Here is a 22,540-nt window from a genome sequence, read left to right on the forward strand (position 1 = left end):
CACAGCCCAGAACTAAGCCAATAGGTCATTTAAACTTTACTGCATTGCCTTAGGGCCATGAGTTGTCAGCATCCTTTCTGTAAATGTTGCAGAAGAATGCCTCAGTTCACATTTGGCTGGTGGGATTCAGTCGTTTGGCATAAATGAACACTACAAATGGGTTCTAGTTTGGTGGCCACGCAGTACAAAATTTTTAAAATTTATATGCACCCATATTTGTAAATTTCAGGTTTTTAAAAATATTGATATTCTTTCTGTAAATTGAGGCAGTTTGTTTTCTAAAGCAGGTTTAAAATTACTAGGAAATTTCTGATACTATTTTTCAATGGGCTCTATAAAGGAATATTTTGGAAAGGAATACATAAAGAAGAAAGGAAGATCACCTTGTAAGTAAAATAAATGTGCCATGCATTTAATACTTTTTCCTCCTAAAAGTTGTTTCCTTAGATATTAACAAATTAAATGGCACTAGACTAGATCCATGGAAAAAAAGGTTAGTGATGAAATCACTGGCATCTATGATTTTGCTCCAGGAGAAAAGGAGGGACAACCAATATTTTTTGGTTCAAATCCTGTAGGAAAATTGCATTATTCATTGTCTCTTATAATTCTCAAAATATTAGTGTGAGGGAGGTGTTATTAAACCTGAGATTAAGAGATTCAATTAGAAGTTTGAACAACTTCATATAGCCAGCCAGTGACAAAGTTAGACTTGAACCCAGATCTGTCTTTTACCAAATTCTGTGCTTTCTTTTTTTTTTTTTTCTTCAAAAGGAAGATTTTCCCACTATAGGATACCTCTTGCACATGTGTGTGCTTGTTGTGTGTGTGTGTGTGTGTGTGTGTGTGTGTAAATTTGCTCTGGAATTCTCAGCCATTATTATATTCAGTGAAAGAAAAAACTATTCAGATAACCTGTATTTATTTTTGAAGAGGAAAGAAAGTAAATTTTAAAGCGAGTGTGAGCCCTTACTACTTTGATGTCTCAAATGTCCTACATGCAAAAATTGAGGGGGGATGGAGGCCTGATTATGAAATTTGATCCTGGGTAATTTAGAGAGAACTACATTTTTAAAATGTGTGTTTTTTTCCTTTGGTTGTCACTAGAACTGGAAAAAAGAGAGGAGACGCCTAGCAAAATGGAAGCAAAGTCTAAATAAAGATTTCCTTTGGTCAGGCCTGGATGTGATTTTTTTTTTTTGGAACAGTAAAATCCTACATAAAATTCAAAGTTGTTCTTATTCTATATTATAATGATTTGTATTTTATCATTAACTCTTCTTTTAATTTTGTTGTTATTCCTGTTAATCCCCACCTCAGTATATTTTTTCCATTGACTTTTAGAGAGAGTGGAAGAAAGGGAGGGGGAAAGAGGTGGAGAGAGAGAGAAACATTGATGTGAAACACATCAAAAGGTGCCTCCCGCACACACATGGCCCACAGCCCATGCCCCACAGCCTACTGGGCTTGGGGATGGAACCTGGAATCCAGGTACTGCAACCCAGGTATGTGTCCTTGAGTAGGAATTGAACCCATAGCCCTTCAGTACTTGGACCAATGCTCTAACCATTGAATGCACCAGCCAGGGCCAGTTAAAATGTTTATACATAACAACTTTGTATTGCTTTTATTTTGGGTAATGAGATAGGGGATGATCTCCAAGGGGTGGGAGTAAAGAGTATGAGAAGGGGATAGCAGCTACAGGGGGCTAGACAGGGATTAACAATCACAAGTTAAGCAGGGCAGTGATTTAAAGGGAGAGGTAGGGGGTTTTAATTCTCTTCCAGGTCCCCATTCTGCACTGCTCTGTGACTCCTCAGTTATATTAGGACAGTACACTGACCATGGTAGGTGGTACAGGAATTGAGGATCCAGGGAGGAGGCTGGACAATTTGGGGACAATGGTTTAAATTACTCTCATCAATTTCTTGTTTCACCATTTGAGTAGTTAGTTATCCAATGCTTCACAAATGATTCCTGTAGCTGACCCTCAATAGCTTGGAGTTGATAACTCATTGTCAAGTTGATAATTGGGGCTTTATAAGATATAGAAAATGCTGGATTGTTTTCTTTCTTTCCTTCCCCTTTTCTTCCTTTATTCTTTTCTTTTTGTATTTTGGGGTTTAGGAGTACAGATGAGTAGGATTTCTACACATAGAAAGTGGCTTTCTTACAAGGTATTTAAAATCCATAATGAATATATTGTAGATTTTCAAAACAATCGCATTGATATAAAAAGACTGAAAAATCAAAGAACAAGAGAGTAACTTATTGCAGCAGAATACAAATATATGCCCGAGGTAAAATGATCTGTGATTTTTCTAGGTTGTGTGAACTGTCATTCCCTTTGCCTCCATGGTATTGTGTGTTTTTTTTGTTTTGTTTTGTTTTTTAATTATGGATCAACATAACAAGATTAAATAAAATTTCAAGTTTACTTTAAGTTAAATTCAAATAAAATAACTCAGTTTTTAAAAATGTTAATGTTCTAGATATCTATTTCTCTGAGCTTTTCTAAATTGTCTCCATATTAAAAATTCTTAAGGAGATTATTATTCTTTTGTGTGTGTGTGTGGGGGGGGGGAGGTAGAATTTTCTTCTTTTCCTAAAAGCTAAGTAGTTTTAGTCATTATTTTTTCCATAATAAAATGCCCTCTGTATTGCCATTCATGAATCTCAGTTTTAACAACCTTTTCTTAATGCCCACAAATACAGTGTATAGTACTTTATTATTATTTTTCTGGTTTACTTAATTAAATTACCACAGATGTTTCCTGGCCCACCCATTCATTAGAAACAAAATTGATAATTCAAAACCATTTGAATATTGAGAGCATCTTTATCTTCCCAGTGTAAGCCATATATTAATAAATTCTTACACAACCCCATTAAGATAGACGGCTACGTCATGGCTCAGAGCATGGACTTTGAAATGAGATATCTGGGTTTGAATTCAATCTCTACCACTTATCAGCAGATCCCTTAATCCCTTAATGTAATCCCTTGATACATGGTTACCTCAACTGGAAAATGGCAATTAAGTAGCATGTCCTTTATCTAGTTGTTGAAAGGATTAAATGAGCTGATATTTATAATGCACGGGATGCAGTTATTACTTCAGATTGGCAAATAATATTTAAAAACCAAACTCAATCTAAATTTAGCCCATGGTACTTAATATTTTTAACATTAAAAAGGACAGTGAAATAAAAGGACAGTGTAAAGCAATGTAGTTTAATGTTTTTAAAAAATTGATTTTTAGAGAAAGAGGAAGGGAGAGGGGAAGATTAAAGGGAGAGGGAGAGAGAGAAAGAGAAACATCAATAGGCTGCATGCTCCCTACTGGGGATCAAGCTTGCAACTAGGCATGTGCCCTGACCAGGAATCAAACTGGTGACCTTATGGTTCATGGGCTGAAGCTCAACCAGCTGAGCCATTCTGACTGGGCAGCAATGCAATTTAATAGTTAATAGCAAAATCCCATGCTGAATCATCTCTATTTAATGCAGTGGTATGTAGATTTAAATTATCCGTAATGTTACCTGCATTATCCAAATTGATGTAGAAAATTGTTTAATTGAACATTTTTCTTCAGGCAGCATAAAAGCCATGAATAATAAAACACTGAAAGCATATCGGCATCATTTTCATAACATATATTTTATCACTTATAATTTTATTAGTAGTAATCATATTTAAAAAACACATTTCTAAGATAATTATAAAATACTAGAGACCTGGTACATGAAATTTGTGCATGGGGTGGGGTGAGTCTCCTCAGCCCAGCCTGTACCCTCTCCAATCTGGGACCTCTTAGGGGATGTCTGATTTCATTGGCTCGGGCCTAAACCGGCAGTCGGACATCCCTTTCACAATCCTGGACTGCTGGCTCCTAATCGCTCACCTGCCTGCCAGCCTGGTCACCCTCAACTGCCCCCCCCAACCTAGTCGCCCCTCATTGCCTCCCCTGCCAGCCTAATTGCCCCCAGTTCCCCGTCACCTGCTGGCCTAGTTGCCCCCAACTGCACCCCCCCGCCCTCCAGCTGGCCTGGTTGCCTCTAACTGACCCCCTCATCGGCCTAGTAGCCTCTTACTGTCCCCCTTGCCAGCCTGGTTGCTCTCAACTGCCTCTTCCCCCCCACTCCTTGCCAGCCTGGTCATAGGCAGCTATCTTGTGAGGATGTAATGGTCAATTTGCATATTACCTCTTTATTACATAGGCTTTTTATCCTTTTGCCAATCCTAAGATTTTTCTCTTCAATTGAATTCATTTTAAAAGAAGGAAAACCAATAAGGCACTTTTGCATATTCTTGTCCTTCATCAATTTTTTTTATATCTACTTCATTCTGGTGAGTTTCTTCCCCATCGCGGGGGCTCAAATGTCTGAATTAATATCTGTGGCTTTTAGTCATTTTTTTTTATTTCCAAGATATTATCACATTTTTTACTCCTCTTATCACCCTCTTTGATGTACCCGTGAGGTGAAAATGGGAAGATTCATTTTACAAACAGGGAATCTGATTTGGGAAACTTTAAATAACATGCAAAACCCCTAAAAGGAGTGCTGAGGAGAAATGGAGAGTGATTTCCGGTTAAAGCTCCATTGGTTCATATGGGGTAGCCTTGTTCTGGGATGCGGAGGACACATTCTAGAATCATTCCATAAGAATACCAAGTCTCCCCTTGAGTGTGGGTACAGCCTGGGACTTGTTTCTAACCCGTGAAATATGCTAAAGGTGATGGGATACGTGTGATTATGTACATGTGCTCACACTACATAAGATTCTAGTTGCCTGCCTTGTGGGTAGACTCACTCTCTCTCTTGTTAACTTTGAAGAAGCAAGCTGGTATGTTGTAAAAAAATCCACATGACAAGAAACCTGGCCCACAGTCTGACAACCCACAACTACCAGATACCACTAATAGCCGTGTGAGAGAAGAAGTGGATGCTTCTCCAGGTACACCTCAGGTGAGACTACCTGCCTGACACTTTTTGTTGTTGTTAATCCTCACCAGAGGATATTTTTTTCCCCATTGCTTTTCAGAGAGAGTAGGAAGCAGGGAGGGAAAGAGGGGAAGAGAGAGAAACATGTGGAGGGCAGCCATGTTATCCCCGGAGCCTACTCCTGGGTACCATTGTCAAAGACATAATGACAAGCAGCACCAGTCGTGGTGTGACACCGTGTGGCATTTGTTATGTTCCAAACTTCAGGTATGAAAGGCGGGGCTATTCGCAGACCAAAAGTAAGTAGGTCACCCTTCTTCACATTCCCCAAGCTTTCAAAACAGCCACCTCATTTTTTTGATGTCCAGATGTTATATACATTTTTTTTTCAATGGTAGGAAGCTTTGAAAACATCTATACACATAATAGATGACATGAGTGTCTAAACTAGGACACACCATTTGGAAAACTTGTAAGTCAACTTCAGTGTGAAAAATATTAATTGGCAAAATTGGATAGCTAATGCTTTTTGAGGAATTATGATGGGCTAAGCACTGTCCTAACTGCTTTATATGTATTAATATACTTAATCCTTACAATAATCCTGTTATGTTTATGATCATCTCCATTTGTTATATGAAGAGCCTGAGGCACAGTGAGTTAGATAAATGAACTCATGCTCACTCAGCTAGGAAGTTAAAAGATTTGAACTCAGAGAATCTGGCTATGGAGCCTGTGTTCTAACCCCAGATATCGCATCATCCTCTTTCATAATTATGCAGAGTAACTTTTTCTGTATCTAAGATATACTTAGATGATTAATGCCTTATCTAAATTATTTACTGCAATAAAATATTTGAAGTTTTCCCATTTTTTATTGAGCATTTGTAATCAATAAGAACATTTAATGATGTTTAATACTATTAACTATTTTGAGAAGCAACTATTTTGTAACTTTAAAGACAAACAAGCAGAAATAATTTTCTGTTTAGTGTATCCCCTTAACCAAAAATACCTCCTGTAGTACTGGTTGTTATTCTTACTTTCACTTATTCTGTCTCAGGCTTTGTTCTTGGTGGATGTGGCTGGTTGAGAGTCAAGGACAAGTTTTGAGATATTCTTCCTCTGAGGAGTCCACACTATATACTTGAACTTCTTTGTCCTGGGTAATCCCAGGATTTGGTAAAAGAATTATTCATCAGACGTGAAACATAGTAAGAAAAGTACCTTTGTTATATTTAATAGATTTTTAAAAACCTTGTTTCAAATGAAATATTTTAATATTTATGCATAAGTATTTTAATGGCAAAATTAATTTTGATAGAGGAAGCATTTACATTATAAAAAAAACAATATATGCTTTTTACCAACCAAGAGGAGATGGAAATCTAGCAACTGATACCACAAATGAACAGTAGTGTGGTTTAGAAATAGGAGGCATTGTACCTGGGAGGGGAGTTTGCAGAAAACTTTGCTTCAATATGTCAATGTTTATATATGAGATAAGATTGCTGAGGGGGGAGATTTATAAATTATTTCAGAAAACCAAAATGTAATACCCTTCAGCCTGGAGAAAAAGCAACTGTTTACCTGCAAATAATTGATATGCTAATTCTTCTCTAGGCATCAAACCTAATCATGTGTAAGAACCACTATTACAGTAGTTTTTTGATTAGTTTGAATTGTCTCTGGCAATTTACAATTTTTTCAAAGGTTGTATTTCTTTTAGAACAGTCTATAATTTAACATTGCTCTTCTTCCTGGCTGTTCTTTCTTTGGTTTCTCCAAGTGTTTCCTCTCAAGTTGCTCCTCTAATTTACAGGCTGCATATTTTCTATTCCTGTCCAAAATCCTTGGAAAATAAATTAATTGTTCAATGGGTGGTAATATGAATGCATAAATGTGTCCCCACTGAAGGATTAACATAATTTAATGTGCATGCAACAAAATTAAAGCGGCCAATACGGAACATAATTCTTATTTACATTTTGAAATGATGGTAACAAAGGGCTTTGTTAATGCAAACTCCACCTTAATTTAAGCTCTTTGAAAATCCTGCAGACAATATAAACTATATATTAAGTTTTCATTGCTGAATTAAAACTTCTTTGGTTAAGTGTAGAATAGAATGAATATCTTCAAAGGACTGAATATGTGTGCCCTCCCCCCCGCCCCAATTCTGTTTTGAAGCACTATTACCAATGTAATATTTGAAGACTGGGACTTTGGGAGGTAATTAGGTCATGAGGGTGGAGCCCTCATGATGGATTAGTGCCCTTTTATTTTTAATTTTTAAAATGTATCTTTATTGTTGAAAGTATTACAGATGTTCCCTTCCCCCCATTGACTCCCCCTATTCCACTCCCAACCCCCTCCCCAGGCCTTCATGGCACTATTGTCTATGTCCATGGGTTATGCATGTATGCATATAAGTTCTTGGTTAATCTCTTCCTGACCTCTCTCCTCCTTTCCCATGAAATTCTCATCAGTCTGTTCTATGCTTCCATGTCTCTGGATCTATTTAGAAGAGACAGAACTTGATTGCTTTCTTTCTGCCCTGTGAGGATCCACGGAGATGGTCATTTTCTTTAAATCAGGAAAAGGGTTTTCACTAAAACCCAACCATGCCAGCACCCCAATCTTGAACTTCCAGCCTTCAGAACTATGAGAAACAAATTTATGTTGTTTAGCCACCCAGTTTATGGTATTTCTTATAATGCGCTGAGCATCCTAAAATAATCCATAAAGAATAGAATATAACAATCTAATTTCTCCTGAACTCTATATAAAATTAACCATTAATCTACATTAATATATAGCAAATATATGTAAGTAGAATGTACAGTGTATAAGATGTGCATATATCAAGGCAGACTAGGTAATAATGCTTACCGTAAATTATATATATCCATTTAAGTTCTTTTGGGTTTTATCATTTGACCTCATTCATATATTTATTTTTGGCTTGAACTGCTTGCTTATTTCAAATTTTACAACATACATTTCTCTTTTGAGGAAATGTAGACAACTGATATTAGGATAGAGCTTAAATTGCAAGAAATACTCAATGGTAATAAAAGACATACCTCAGAAATAATATTTGGCTCACTTTAAATTTTACTAGAATTATGTGTCAAGTTAGGATAATGTGCAAGAGAGCAGATGGGTTATGACTTAAATTTTATGTTCTACTCATCATTTTTTAGAAAGCAAAATCAATTTAAGTCATTGGGTTTCAACAGTATTCTTATGTATAACTAAAACACGAAATATGTAATATTTGGTACAATAAAGATTCATGCTTTCCATCCTCTTGAGACCTCTGTCTTCATGAAAAAGATGAAAAATACCAAGTCATGAGTTATGGAACCTTGAGATAATTTCCAATTTCTTTTTATAAGCATGAACAAATGTCATAATAAAGACCAACTATCATTTGTTATATACAAAATAGGTGGGCTTAAATTATTTTTTCTGGATCTCAACAACTATAGGTGATATTTATGAGAAATGATGTGTACTGAGTTCAGTTGAGAAAGTAGATTTTATGTCTCCATCAACTTGTGAGAAGTTTCATTATTTCAATTCCCTCCAGACAGCCCTGTGATCTTTACTTTCTCTGAACTCATATGGTATATGACAGTCATTTGGCCATCAATTGAGTTAATTTGTTGTCTGTATGTTTCAGTACACATGTAGGAATATATAGATATAGTATTGTTGTTCTGGTTCAGTGGAAATTCATATGAAGGAAATTCACTGGGATAATGCTTTGGGGAACAGTGGGAGGCAAGAAGGAAAGAGGCAAGTTCAACTTCATTGCAATGTCAATGCAGGTGCAACATTCTATGCTAGTCCTTCAGGGAGAAGCATTTAAAAAAAATTTTTTTTTTGAGAAGAAGAAGAAAGAGAGAAATAGCCACGAGAGAGTGAAACATCCATTGGTTGCCTCCTACATGCCCCCTATCCAGGATCAACTTCACAACCTGGGATTTGCCCTGACTGGGAATTGAACCTGCAATGCCTCAGTTTACAGAGAAAGACCAACCAAACTGAGCCACACAGGCTAGGGCTGGCTGAGGCATTTCTTTTTGCTTTAAGGAGATTCCCAGGGAGGGACTTTCTCCTGAGCAGCCCATTAGTAGTCAAAGCTTCTGACACATGAGGAAAGGAGAGCCTCGGCCCTGCAGCAGGGAACTGGGAGCTGCACCAGAGGGGTTGGTTTAAAGCTGGTTTCTACTACATATTGGCTGTGTAACTTTGGACAAGTTACCGAACAAGTGGGGATAAGAATTCTGTAGGTGTCTCCTTGGGTTATTGTGGAAATTAATGAACAATAAATTTGTGCACTGGGCCTCTGGTGGGGATAAGAATTCTGTAGGTGTCTCCTTGGGTTATTGTGGAAATTAATGAACAATAAATTTGTGCACTGGGCCTCTGGTTTATTTATAGCACTCTTTCTTGAGTAGATACAGTAAAAACTGATGCAAAACCTACTAGCATGGCAGAAAGTTCATGATTTTTTTTTTTGGCTCTGATCTTTTTTTTATTTCATCTTTGTTTTTCAGGCTCCTCTATTTCCTTGTCCTCCCCTCTGCCTCAACCTAGTAACAAAGTCTTTACCATGTTGAGACTGTCACTATAACCGCAGACAAGAAGTAACTAGGGTTTCTGTGGATTTATGTTTATGTTGAGGAGTGCATATGTCATTCTGTCTGCATGTGTGAACTGTCTAAAGCAGAACAATCTGTAAATCCAAAAGAAAACAAGCAAAATTGGAAGTATTCTGTTCTCATGGAAAGAGATGCACAAAGTAAGGTGGACTACCATTCCACCTGAGTTCTAAACGTCTATTAGCTTCCAGTCTGTGTGATTGAAGGTGCCATCTGTTTCCAAATTTTCAAGGGAAGGATGGCGATGAGAACTTCCATATGAAATAATAAAAATTGTCAAAAATGAAGTGTCAGCACTGTATCTCTGAGTCTCACAATGCATAAGTTGCTTTTTCCTTTCGTCTTTCTTTGACTCAGTTGGAGTGTATGGTACAATAAGGTCTAGAAAAATAATCTATCACAAATATGACCATTTCATTTCCTACATATTTTTCTAAAGTTTCCTCCAGGGTTGTTTTCATCCCTAAGGGAAACTCTCTTAGAAGAATAGCCATTGAATCCTTTAAAAATAATTGGGAGAAAAGCAAAAATGCCATTTACTTCTACTACTGAGAAAAATACAACTCAAAACAAACATAACCATTAAACCTCTCTTTTGCTTAAGATTTGGCATACATGTAAACGCAATAAGAAGCTCCGAAAAAAAGTGTTCCTAGAAATGTAAATAAAATCATATTCATTACTCCTAAATGTCAGTGTACAATATAATTTTCAAGTCAATTTTGAGCGGATTTGTATGTAATGTGCTCAGGATATCTTAAGTACCTTATTTCTGTTGGATGGTTTATATGTTATGTATTGATAATGCCACACTACTAATAAGGCACAAGAGAGAAACTTGTGCTCAAGAAAAAGTGATAAAATACAAGTGGTATTTCATTCACTAGCCTTAATAACCTTCAAAATGATGATAACAATGATCCCTTTCTACCTCACAGTATGTTTTATGCTATCTATCTATCTATCTATCTATCATCTATCTGTCTATCTATCATCTATCTGTCTGTCTATCTATCTATCTATCTATCTATCTATCTATCTATCTATCTATGTATCATCTACCTATCTATTATATATAATAGCAAGCGGCCATAATGACCGAATGACCTGTTGTGCACTGACCAACAGGGGGTAGATGCTCAATGCAGGAGTTGCCCCCTGGTGGTCAGTGCGGTCCCACAGTGGGAGAGCCACTCAGCCAGAAGCCGGCTGCATGAGCCTCTCCTGCCTCTGGCAGGTGCAATCTCCAGCAAACAGACTGCAGTCCCAACATCTGAGTGGTGGGGGTGTAGCCGGAATGACCACGAATCAGCTGTCTGCGGCCCCTGGAACGCTCCCTTAAGACCCTGAGGCTGCACCACACCCCTTACCCATTGCCCTCTGGCTCTCCAGATGCAGGCTTGGGAAAAACCCACAGAGGCGCCTTACAAACATACTGCCTGGGTGGGCCCCCATCTCAAGAACAAATACTGGTGAAATCCAGCCCAATGACCAACACCAGGCATGTCGGCAGCTGAGCCCTTTGCAACTTCCACCTACCACCCGGCCCAGGCCCCATCTCCCTGAAAAGTCTACGTCCTGGCACTGAATACCTGCTCCTGGATCCCTGTTTCATTCAGGCAGCTCCACCCTTGGACTGGGAGTTGCGTGAAAAAATCACCCCTTGTACTCTGCTGGTACAATCTATTGCGAACAAATGACCTTGATACTGATGCACCCCTCTGGAACTCTCCCTCAGGCATCAGGGCCACGTTCCACCCCTTAGCTACTGCTGTGTTCCTTTGTATGTGAAACTGAAATATGAAGAATGCGCCTTACCCAGGACCTCAATCCACATCTCCCTTCTTCTTCTTCCCTACCACCCTCAACTGCCACTTCCAAGCTGGACTGGTTCATACCTCCAGGACCTCAATCCACCTCTCCCTTCTTCTTCTTCCCTACCACCCTCAACTGCCACTTCCAAGCTGGACTGGTTCATACCTCCAGGGAGAGTCCTGGGAAAAGAGAGAAAATCCCAATCTGATGAGCAGGTCTCCCATGGGTGTCTGCAGTGGAGTCCCTCGCACACTTCCAAGGCCTGTTCTGCATCAGGGCTCCCTCTGGGCTCCTAAGGCTCAGCCGGAACTTGCCCCAAGGCACATACCCCTTAAGCCTACAGATACAATTTCTGGGGAACAAATAAAGCACAGACACTCAGAGTAACCAGGACAAGCCTGATATCACTGCCAGACTCCTGGAACTCTGCCTCAGGCATAAAGATAAAATCTCATCCCTTACCTATTGCCCTAGCTATGGAGGAAGGCAGCAATATAAAAATGGCCATAAGGTGGCGACTGACAATTGGGGTAAAAGTCAGAGAGATGGATCTGCAGGGTGGGGCATGGGAGAGAGAGCACCCCCTCCCTCCAAGACCCCCCACTTTGTATTGTTCACCTCAGAGCATCTCTTACCCAGCTCTGAGTGGTGGAAAGCATTCAGCACAGCCCAAGTTGTTCAATGGGGACCTTCCAGCCAGCAAGGCACCACCCTGGCCGCAGAAGGGACATTTGGAAATATTTTTTCAGGAAGCTGTGGGGAGGACAGATTTTCCACGTGACTTCCAGGTGGCTCAGGGAACGTGGGAACGCCTGGGGCATTCGGGGCCGGAGTTCCCAATTTCCTTTCAATGTGCATGAATCCATGCATCGGGCCACTAGTTAGTTAATAATGCTAATCATAGCATGGATACTTATCACCTCATTGTTCCCAAGGAGGGTACCAAGGAAATCATATAAACATTGATACCTGTATTTCTAGCTCATTAGCTTACATGGGTATAATTACTGGATCTTAGCTTGATATGCACCTTCCCCCACCCCCCACCACCTCTTGCAAAGTGTGCCTTAGTAGAGGCTTTGGATTCCCATTGGAGGCGGGGGTGGAGGTGGGAAGGGGGTGCCCACACATGTGAGAACAAAATCTGCTATTCTTCTGTTCTATCTTCTTTCTTAAGAGGCACTTCCATGAGAACACTCCTCTCCCACTTCTCTGACAAGTGAGGTGACATTCCCACTGCTGCCTTGTCCCCCCCTAGTTCCTTCAGGACACATCCACAGTGGCCCTTCCTCCCAGAAATGAAAAGCACTTTCACATTGCTTTTTAACTTTTCACCTGTATCTTAAAGCAACATGCATGGTGTGTGCTTTTAAATTATATAACTTTTTTTTTCATAAAATGGCCACTTCAGCTTTTACTTGTGGTTCTTCCCTAGAAGCACAAGCCTCTGTTTTTGAGCCAGCCTGGGGGGCACGTCCCATTCCACCCTGATTTCCATCCTCCTTCCTCTTCTGTTTCTTCCTTAATCACCACTTTTCTCCTTAAGAAAGCAACACACACGCACACACACACACACACACACACCCACCCCCCCCCCCACACACACACAGACACACACACCCACACACACACAGGAACACCCCCTACCTCCTCCACCACCAACAAAAATCCCCTTTCAAAAAATTAACTCGTGCAAACAGATGGGAGAGATGATGGGAGAGACAGGATTGTCAGCCCCAGACCAGCAATCATGGCTGACTCAGTCTAAACAAATAATGATATGGCGTTAATTGCACACAAGAGAATCACTAATTGAATTTTATGGCCAGGTCTAAAATAAATATCTAAAGCCTGTTATATAAAAACACTTTTTAAAGAAATTCATCTTTATTGTTGAAAGTATTACAGATGTCACTCCTCTTTCCCCTCGTTGATCCCCCTCCTTCACACTGATGGATTAAGTATCCCTAGGACGTAATGAGCTTTTGACAATAAGGTTATTTAAGTAGATGTATGACCAGCTTTAAGGTGGTTTTCAAAATATGCTGCCTTCATTACTGGGTTGGATGATTCTTGAGGGCAATGTGTCATTTATTCACTTTGCATATTATATAACAACTAGAGGCCCGGTGCATGAATTCTGTGGGGTGCTCTCTCCCCCATGCCCTCCCACACTCTTCAGTGGGATTCCTCTGAGTGGCTTGCAGGGATTGGGCCTAAACCTGTAATCCAACGCCACCTGCAGCTCCTACCTGCTGTTCCTGCTCATCCTGGCTCCACTGTGCCTGCCGTGGGTTCATGCCCGATCAGTCTTAATCGGGAGAAGCTAGCGCTGCCACAGTGCTCACCAGCCATGAGCCTTGTGTCTGGTGCCCTCCCAAGGGGAGTGGCCTGCAGGATGGGGCTGAAACTGGCTCTCCGACATCCCCTGAGGGGTTTCCAGTTGTGAGAGGGTGCAGGCCAGGCTGAGGGACCCCACAAGTGCATGATGGGAAGGGACTGCGGGAGGGCTCCAGGGCATGTCCCGCCCATCCTGATCAGCCAGACCTCAGCAGCAAGCTAACCTACCAGTCAGAGCATCTTCCCCTTAGTGGTCAATGCACATCATAGCAGTTGAGTATCCTTAGCATATCATTAGCATATTATGCTATGATTGGTTGTTTGATTGTTCTGCTGTTTGGTCTTTTGGCATATTACACTTTCATTGTATAGGATGGAGTTTCTAGAAAATTTTCATATATAAATACATTCTACTCTTTGCAAGTGTCCTGTGACATAAAGTGGGAACTATGCTTATTTAATAGGGTTGTAGGACTAATAAACAGCAGAATTGGAATCTGACACCAGGCCAATTATGTCCCTCAATTTTACATATATTGTCCAATGCAAATGTTCAATGAATGTTCATCTGTTGGTTGGCTGGTGAGGGCTGTTGCTTGGTGGGTTAAGAAAGTGAACCGAAAGGAGGCTTTTTGATAATCTATATTTGCCACAAAGTTCAAGGACATCTCTCTCTCTCTCTCTCTCTCTCTCTCTCTCTCTCTCTCTCTCTCTCTCTCTCTCTCTCTCTCCAGAAATTTCTCTTGGTTTCATTATTTTCTCTCCTCTCAACTGAGCTCCAATATGTGAAATCTATAGAATTTCATGTCATACCAAAGTGTACAAATTAGCAGTACTTAGGTTCTGAAAATTTTCAGGGCAGGAGCCTTTCATCTCTGCATTTCTGCCTTATACTATATAGTACTACCATTTTTATTATATAACTTGTGGCCCTGTGCACGCATCTATGTGCAGGTACCTCACTGCCGCTTGCCTCAGCTGGCCACCCCACCCACTGCCGCTCGCAGCTCTCTACTGCTCATAGCTCACTGCCCCGCCCTCCTGTAGCTCTCTGCCACAGGTAGCTTGCTGCCCCATCCTCCTGCTGATTGGTCATTATGTGACTGCGTCCTGACCAATTTGCATATTACCCTATTGTAAGTATAGATTAAAGAAATGGATGGATGGAAGGATGAATGGATGGATGAGTAGATGGAAATATGGGTGGGTAGATTATAGATGGGTGGATGGAAGTGACCAGGGCCTCCAGTGTCTGTGACTCAAAGGACTTTGCCCAGGTTTTGAAGATTCATATTGTGGCCAATATTTAGTGAAGTCTCCTTAACTTTCTGGCAAGAAAATCTTCGTACTTTCAACGGAGACACTTTGCCACATTGCTTCTGATGGGTGGCTTCTATGAGTCTACAATTCACTAGTTCTTAAGTTGCTCTTCTCTCAGGCCCAGCTTATTGTTAATTCGCTAAGTCTTCATTGTACTGGGTTCCGTGTCTGCTCCAAGATAGGCTGCTAAGGAAGCAAGGCTTCTTTTAGCAACTGCAAATTCAGGACTCCAGGACCAAGAGCACAGTTGTTACATGATTTATGGCTGGAGGTGTGCACTCTGGGTGCTATGGTGTCAGTGATGATGAAGTAGATACCAGCGCCTCTGTGGATTTCCTGCTGTCCCTTCAACAACCATCGCTTAGAAGCATTTAATCAGATATAAGTTCTGGTTATGGGAAAACCGTTTCAGATTGCCATTGCACTGAGGACTTCCTCTTCAGATTTTTCCCAACTAGTTAAAGTAATATTTCACATTTACCTGCATAATTGTGTCTGTTCTTTCCCTGCTTGAGCAGATGAAATGTCCCCAGGAAACATGACATCTGCTCTGATCCCTAGTTTTCATTTTGGTTCCAAGTGGCCACAGAGACAAGTTCTCTAGGAAGCATTCACCTTTACCACCAACAGGTAGTCACCCATGTCTCCTTACCTAGTCAGACTAAGTTTGTTAACTTTAATCTCCTTCTAATAACCAAACAGGCAACCCACATTCTCCCCCCCCCCCCGCCCCCCCGCCCCAAATTGGAATGTGAGAATTTCATGAGGAAGGGGACATTGAGTACTTGAATATAGTGTCAAAGTCTGTGCACACATGTTTATAGTGTTTTTATTGTGCCATGTAGGCTGGAGTTTACAAATCTACTAGTAAAGGTTCGGCAGTGGTTCCTATAGTGTGGTTCTCCACCAGCAGCAGATCAGTATCATTGGGAACTGTTAGAATGCAGATTCTTGAGCCCCACCCTAGACCTCTGCATCAGAAACTCTGGGATGGGCTGGCAAGCTATGCTTTTTGATCCGCAGATGCTTCAGATGCACGCTGGAGTTTAAGAAGCCTGGTTTTAGGATGCTCACAAGAATGAACCTTTTTATTTGTCTTTTTAGAACAACGGTGTGGACAAATTAAATTGTCTCTTTTTTTTGAAGAGCATTTAATCACTTTGAACAATTATTCATACCTTCTCTCAAACATACATTAATCCTATTTGAAATGCTATTGTATTTCCCCTTCACTTAAAAGGGCCAAAGAGGGTAACTTCCCTCCAATGTCTGGGTGCCCTCGAAAATGAGGACTCCAAGAATTGAAATGAAACACGTGTGCAAATAGTTCTTAGTACTGAATTGTTCTAACAAGGCCTACCTTTGCACAGGAAATATTGACAAGAATTACCCCTTACCACTCTGCTGAGAGAGGAGTAGGAGAAGATGTGGGAGTCAAGTAAGAGCATAAAACAATACATTAAAAAAGGCATTAAAATATGAAAAGTGGTTTGTGTCTAATCATAGATAAAAAGAAGGAATATGTATGCATTTAATGATTCTCTAAGCCAGTACTTTAAACTTTTATTGTTGTTTTTATTGCCTGGAATTCCATCTCTCTGTGACAGTGGTTTAGCAGTAATGCAGTAACCTGTGGTGAATATACCACACACCAGTCCATAGGTAATCAGCTGACATTCACCGAATGCTTGACATGTGCCCCAAACTGGGTTCAAACAAGGGAACACTGAAAACATGGTGTATGCTTTTCAACAAACTTACAATCCAGTTGGAGAGATTGGAGTAAAATAGAAAAATTTATGGGCTCAATAAAATAACACAATCAATACTGAGTTGGTATGACACAGACTGCAAATGCAGGAAGTATGCACCATGGGTGTGGTCATTCTGAGTGTCTAGTATTTAAGAAAGATGGGTTCAGGGGCATATGTGGACCTCAAAGGATGCTTCCTCTTGGTGGTGGATAATTTGCAGAAATGGCCTCAATTTTCCCCGTTCCTGTGTCTCTGCTCCTTGACAATGCAAGTTTTCAGCTCCTCACTTTGAGAGTCTACTCCTCCACCCCTGGAATTTGACTGGCTTTGGAATGGTGACAGTGACAAGGTGCCAGTTGTGAGCTTAGGCCTTAAAGTGCCTTGTTTGCTTCTAACCAGTATCTTGGAATATCTGCAGCTGCCATAAATAAGCCCAGATTAAGCCTGATGAAGGAAAAGAGACCATCTTTTTCAAGAGATAAAGTGTCTCAGCTGAGGCCATTGAGACTAGTCAGCTCCCAGCAGAGCCATCAGTGAGCCTGGCTCAGAACAGAAGAACCTGCTAGTTGAGCCCAATCAAAATTGCCAACCCACAGAATCCTGGGCTCAATAAATGGATACTGTTTTAGGCCATCACAGTTTGGACTGGCTTTGCATACAGCAGTAGATAACTGGTACAAGGTCTGAAAGGTGGAGAGAAAGGTAGAAAGTGTTCTAGCTAGAGTTGCAATTCCCAAAGGGTTAAGAGTCAGAAATGTGTGAGATCAGGTTAAAGAAAAGTGAAGACACCTGTAGGATTGGATGATTGACTACTTTCTTTCTATGAATCACTAGGTGCACCAGTGTTCAAGAGAACATGACTGGAGGCCAGGTCTGTACTGCTCTGGGGTGATAATCTCTTGGAAGCACTTCATCAGGGCATCAGAAATAGGAATCCCTGAATTCAGGACCCATCCCTCCAAGCTGGACTGGGAGAGAGTGGGACATTTGTTTTCTAGCGACTCATTTCATGCCAAGAAAACAATAAAAGATCTTGGTGGCTTATAATCTGCTTTTCTTTTTTATATAAACCATCTAAAACTCATGTGGCATACTTTCAAGAAACTGCTAGGGGTGACTTGTAGAATCTCAGTATAAAGAATATTATGAATCTCATTCATTTCCACAGGGTCTAGGTGAGCAGCTCAGGCTCCTGTCACCCCCGCCCCTCCCCTCCAACCCCCTCCCCAGCAAGGCTTAGCTGTCTCCAAAACAGCCTCAAAAGACTCCTTGTAGGAATTCTTTCCACTTGGTTCACTGCCAGCTGCAAGCATTTGACACCATGTCAGGATATTTGAGTTGCCGAGACCCTGGTTGGATCCAGGGTTTAGTGCACCTTGATTTGGAGAAAGTAGGGCAGGGCCTCTATCAGGAAATACATTTGGAAACTCTGTGGAAAAAACTAGTTAAAAGAAAGTGGAATCTTGATGAGCTGCCCAAATTTGAGAAGAATTTTAATCAAGAACACCCTGATTTGGCTAAGATGCACAGTACAAGAGGTGGAGACCTACAGAAGGAAGGAAATTACAGTTAGAGGTCACACTGCCCCAAGTCAGTTCTGAATTTTTATGAAGCAAACTTCCCTGCAAAATGTCATGGACGTGATTGCAAGACAGAACTGTACTGAAGCCCTGCTATTCAAGCTCAGGGATGGCCTGTTGCTCAAAGTGGGTTGGATATGGTTAGAATAGCACAGTGTGGATCTGGGAAAACATGGACTTATTTCCAGTGTGCCCATCCATAATCAGCCATTCCTAGAGAGAGGGGATGGGTCTATTTGCATGGTGCTGGCACTGACTGGGAACTGGCCTAACAGGTGCTACAAGTAGTTGCTGGGTTCTCATGCCGATCGATGTCTACTTGCATCTATGAGGATGCTACCCAAGGACCACAAATACCCGGTATGTGGTTTGGAGACAGGTGTGGAAATCTGTATTGCAACACCTGGAAGACTGATTGACTTTTTAGAGTGTAGGAAAACCAATGTGAGATGAAGCAGACAGAATGCTTGATATGTGCTGAGAGCCCAAATAAGGAAAATTGTGGGTCGGATTAAGACCCAACAGGCAAACCCCTAAGGTGGAGTGCAACTTGGCCAAAAGAAGACAGCTTGCTGAAGACTTCCTGAAAGACTGTGTTCTTACAAACATTGGAGTGCTGGAACTGAGCGCAAACCACCGCGTTCTCAGATTGTGGACATACGTCGTGACATAGAGAAGGATGAAAAACATATTCGTCTGACGGGAGAGACCATGAGTGAGGAGGAGAAGAAAACCACTGGTTTTGTTGAAACCAAAAGGTGAACTTAAAGAAAAATGAGGAGTGGTGGGTAGCCTGCCATGGGTATCCATGGTGACGAGTCAACAGGAATGTGACTGGGTTCTCAATGAATTCAAACATGAAAAATTCCTATTATGGTTTCTAAAGATGTGGCTTCCAGAGGGCTACTTTTCTTTTTCTTTTCTTTTTTTTCCTTTATATGAAGGAGCAGTCTTTCTCCCACATAAACTGCTCCCTCCAGAGGAGAAAAAGGACGTGATTCTCAGAGGTCACTGCCATGGTATCACTCTGTCCCACGCTTTGCGTGGCTGCCATGGTACCACATTGCTTCAGACTGTTTACTGTGATCTGTTGGTTTTTGAGTTTCAGTGAGTTTGCTGAAACATCAAAGAAGTATTTTCATACTTCAATATTCAATGACTTTTTTGTTTAAGCTTGAAGTGGAGAGAGTAGCTTTCAAAGGTACCACGCCTTTTACAAATTGGTGAGTACTGGCACCTGAGCTCAGAGCAGGAGAAAAAGAAAGCCAAGCTTTGAAAGTTCCTCCCCCAACTCCACAGCGGTGGTCAGGTAGGGACCTGACAGAGACACATTCTCAAGTGAACCGTGGCGTCGTGGATACACTAGGCCAGAGGAGACACAGTGCACAGAAACAACTTTTAGAGGACAGTATGTTTTTCTCGCAGCTGCAATTGTAAGGTCTTGGCAAGACAAGCGGGGTGGCCAGGATTTTGAATTCTGATGAGTGTGTAATGCAAAGGCCTGAGTACGTTTTTTGTTTCAAGTTCCTCAAAATGAGCACAGGAAGAGGTTGCTATGAACCTTGAAGTGGCCCTATGTCACAGAAGCATTCAGATGTCACCTGATGCTCTGTCAGGGGACTTGCTGACTTGGGAATGTGTGCACATATGTCAAACACAAGGCCCGCGGGCCAAATCCAGCCCGCCAGGCCTTGCAATGTGGCCCGCACCGCGCTGTCATCACTGCACTCTGCTGTCAGTTTATGACATTGTCAGTTTATGACTGTTCAGTAAACCATTCGGCCCGTGATTTAGGCTGGATTTTAGATTTTGGCCCCTTCTCTGATTGAGTTCGACACCCCTATCTTAGGGAATACACATCCTTTGGACAAGCTCTCTCACTGGGTGGGTAAGGCGCAATAGTGTGGAACAGCAGGCATAGCAGACCCTGCTACTGCAGCTGCGCCTATGATTGGTTACCCAATGCCAACAGGATATTCTCAATGAGACTGAGGAGTCTATGAAAAGGTCTGTTTTTCACAATTACTCTTCATATTGCGTGTTAGCAGACAGGATAGTTATTTAAGAAACATGGGAAATGCAAAATGACCTTTTCTTTTTGGTATTTAAGTTCGATATTTATATTTCTGAAACAATTTTTAGGTGTTTTTCTTTTGTGTACTGAAAATGCAGGCTGTGTTTTCACAAAAGAAAATGTACAGTGATTTGTTTTTTTCTTTCTTTTCTTTTTTTCCGTTACCATTTATCCCCCTATACCATCTTCCATCTCCACCACCACCCCTTGTTCCACCCCCCACCCCACCAAGCTCTTATCAGCTTTGTCATGAGCTCTTTCTCTCTTTTTTGCTCAATCCCCTCATCCCCTCCAGTCCCCCACCCCTAGCCCCCAGCTGTCAGTCAGCCTGCTCTCAGTGGCCACTGAATAACAACTTCAACCAGTTTTATTAGTTGAATATATTTTTCACCATACAAGAGCCTGAGAGAAACATTTTTCTTTAAATGCTAAAAACGTGTTCTCCTTTTTAAAAAATGTATTGCTGACAGTATTACAGATGCCCCCCCCCCACTCCACCCCTCTCTGCCCCCCTCCACCCAAGTGTGCTCTCTTCCTGTTGAGTGGTACTTGCTTGAAAAAGAACACCAATGGGAGACAAAGGATTCTTGCTGTAAAAGTAGCTCCTTTAAATTTTGCAGGACAGGGAGTGGAAAAGGGGCGGGGGGGGGGGGCGCTGGAGCGGGGTGGAATAAGGATCGGGAGTGGGGGAAGCTGGCATTCAGAATAACATTTAACCTACATGTCTGGACCTTCTGTGCCAGCAGCCACAGACCTCTTTCCGTTCTTTTTATCTATTAAAAAAAAAAAAATGACGACTTGACAAAGTGCCACCAACTTGACACCAAGCGGCCTTATTGAGCAACAATGCTCATGGCAGCAGCACCGCGCGTCATAAAGGGATTTCACCTGGAGGAGAGGCCGGGGTGACCGGGGCTGAAGTGTCCCTGGAGGAAGGATGGAGCGAGGGCAGCGCCAGGCCTGGAGTGTCGCCGGCTGTGCGCTCGCTCGTTCCTGTGCTGGAGAGCGCGCGGGAGGCAAAGTTGGTTGATTGCTGCTCGTCTCCCATGAACATGCGGCTCCCCTGGACTCTCCACTAACCAGTCCTCCCAAAACTTTTCCGGAGCGAGGACCCGCATCGCCTGGGTCTCCCCTTTTCCTGCCGGCTCTCCACCGCCCCCCTCCCCCGCGCGTCCGGGCGCCCAGCGCGGCTAACAGGTGCCGGCTCGCTCCCCGGGAATGAGCGCAGCCCGCTCGGCTGCAGCCCGGCCGCCCATTGCAGCATCGGGGCGGCGGTGAGGGAGGAGGCGCGCGGGGAAGGGAGGACCGCGGAGGACCGGCTCAGGCATGGGGACGGCGCGGGCTCGCCGCGCAGGTAGCCGGGCTGGCGGGGCCCGGCGGCTCCCGGGCACGCAACCCCGCCTCCCGGGCGCTCTCCCTCGCAGCCTCAGCATCCGCCGCCGCAGCATCCCTTCGCACAAAGGACCGGTGCCCGCCGAGCGGCGCCTCCACCTCCGCGTCCTCCTCCGGTGACAGCAGCCCCGACAGCAGCGCTGGGCGCGGGGAGGACCTGTCACTCCCAGCAACCCAGGCGGTGGCAGCGGCTTTTTTTTCCCTTTCCCATTTTGCTTTATTTTTATTTATCTTTTTATTTATTTAATTTTGCCCTTATACCTCTTCGCTTTTCTGCGGTCCTATCCACCTCCTCCGCCTCTCCTCCTCCAGCTCCTCCAGCTCCAGCTCTCCCAGCTCCAGCTCCCATACACAACTCTCCTGCACCCTCACCCCTCCAATAAATAAATAACAGGAGGAGGCCAGGGCGGGAGGAGAGAGGAAAAGGGAGGCAGCCGTGGAGAGAGAGAGAGAGAGGCGGGCACCCTCCGTTGAACCGACAGCCCGGAGCCCCGCACGCACGCACCTCGCGCACCATGAGATGGTGGCGCCGCGCCCCGCACCGCTGCTCCGGGGACGCCGGCCCCGGGGCCCGGCGCCCCAGCCCCGCTGCCCGCCCGCCGCCGCCCCCGCCGCCGCCGCTTCTTCTTCTTCTTCCTCTGCTGCT

This window comes from Pipistrellus hanaki (assembly GCF_964339955.1).
Source record: "Pipistrellus hanaki genome assembly, chromosome: 3".
Taxonomy (NCBI): Eukaryota; Metazoa; Chordata; class Mammalia; order Chiroptera; family Vespertilionidae; genus Pipistrellus; species Pipistrellus hanaki.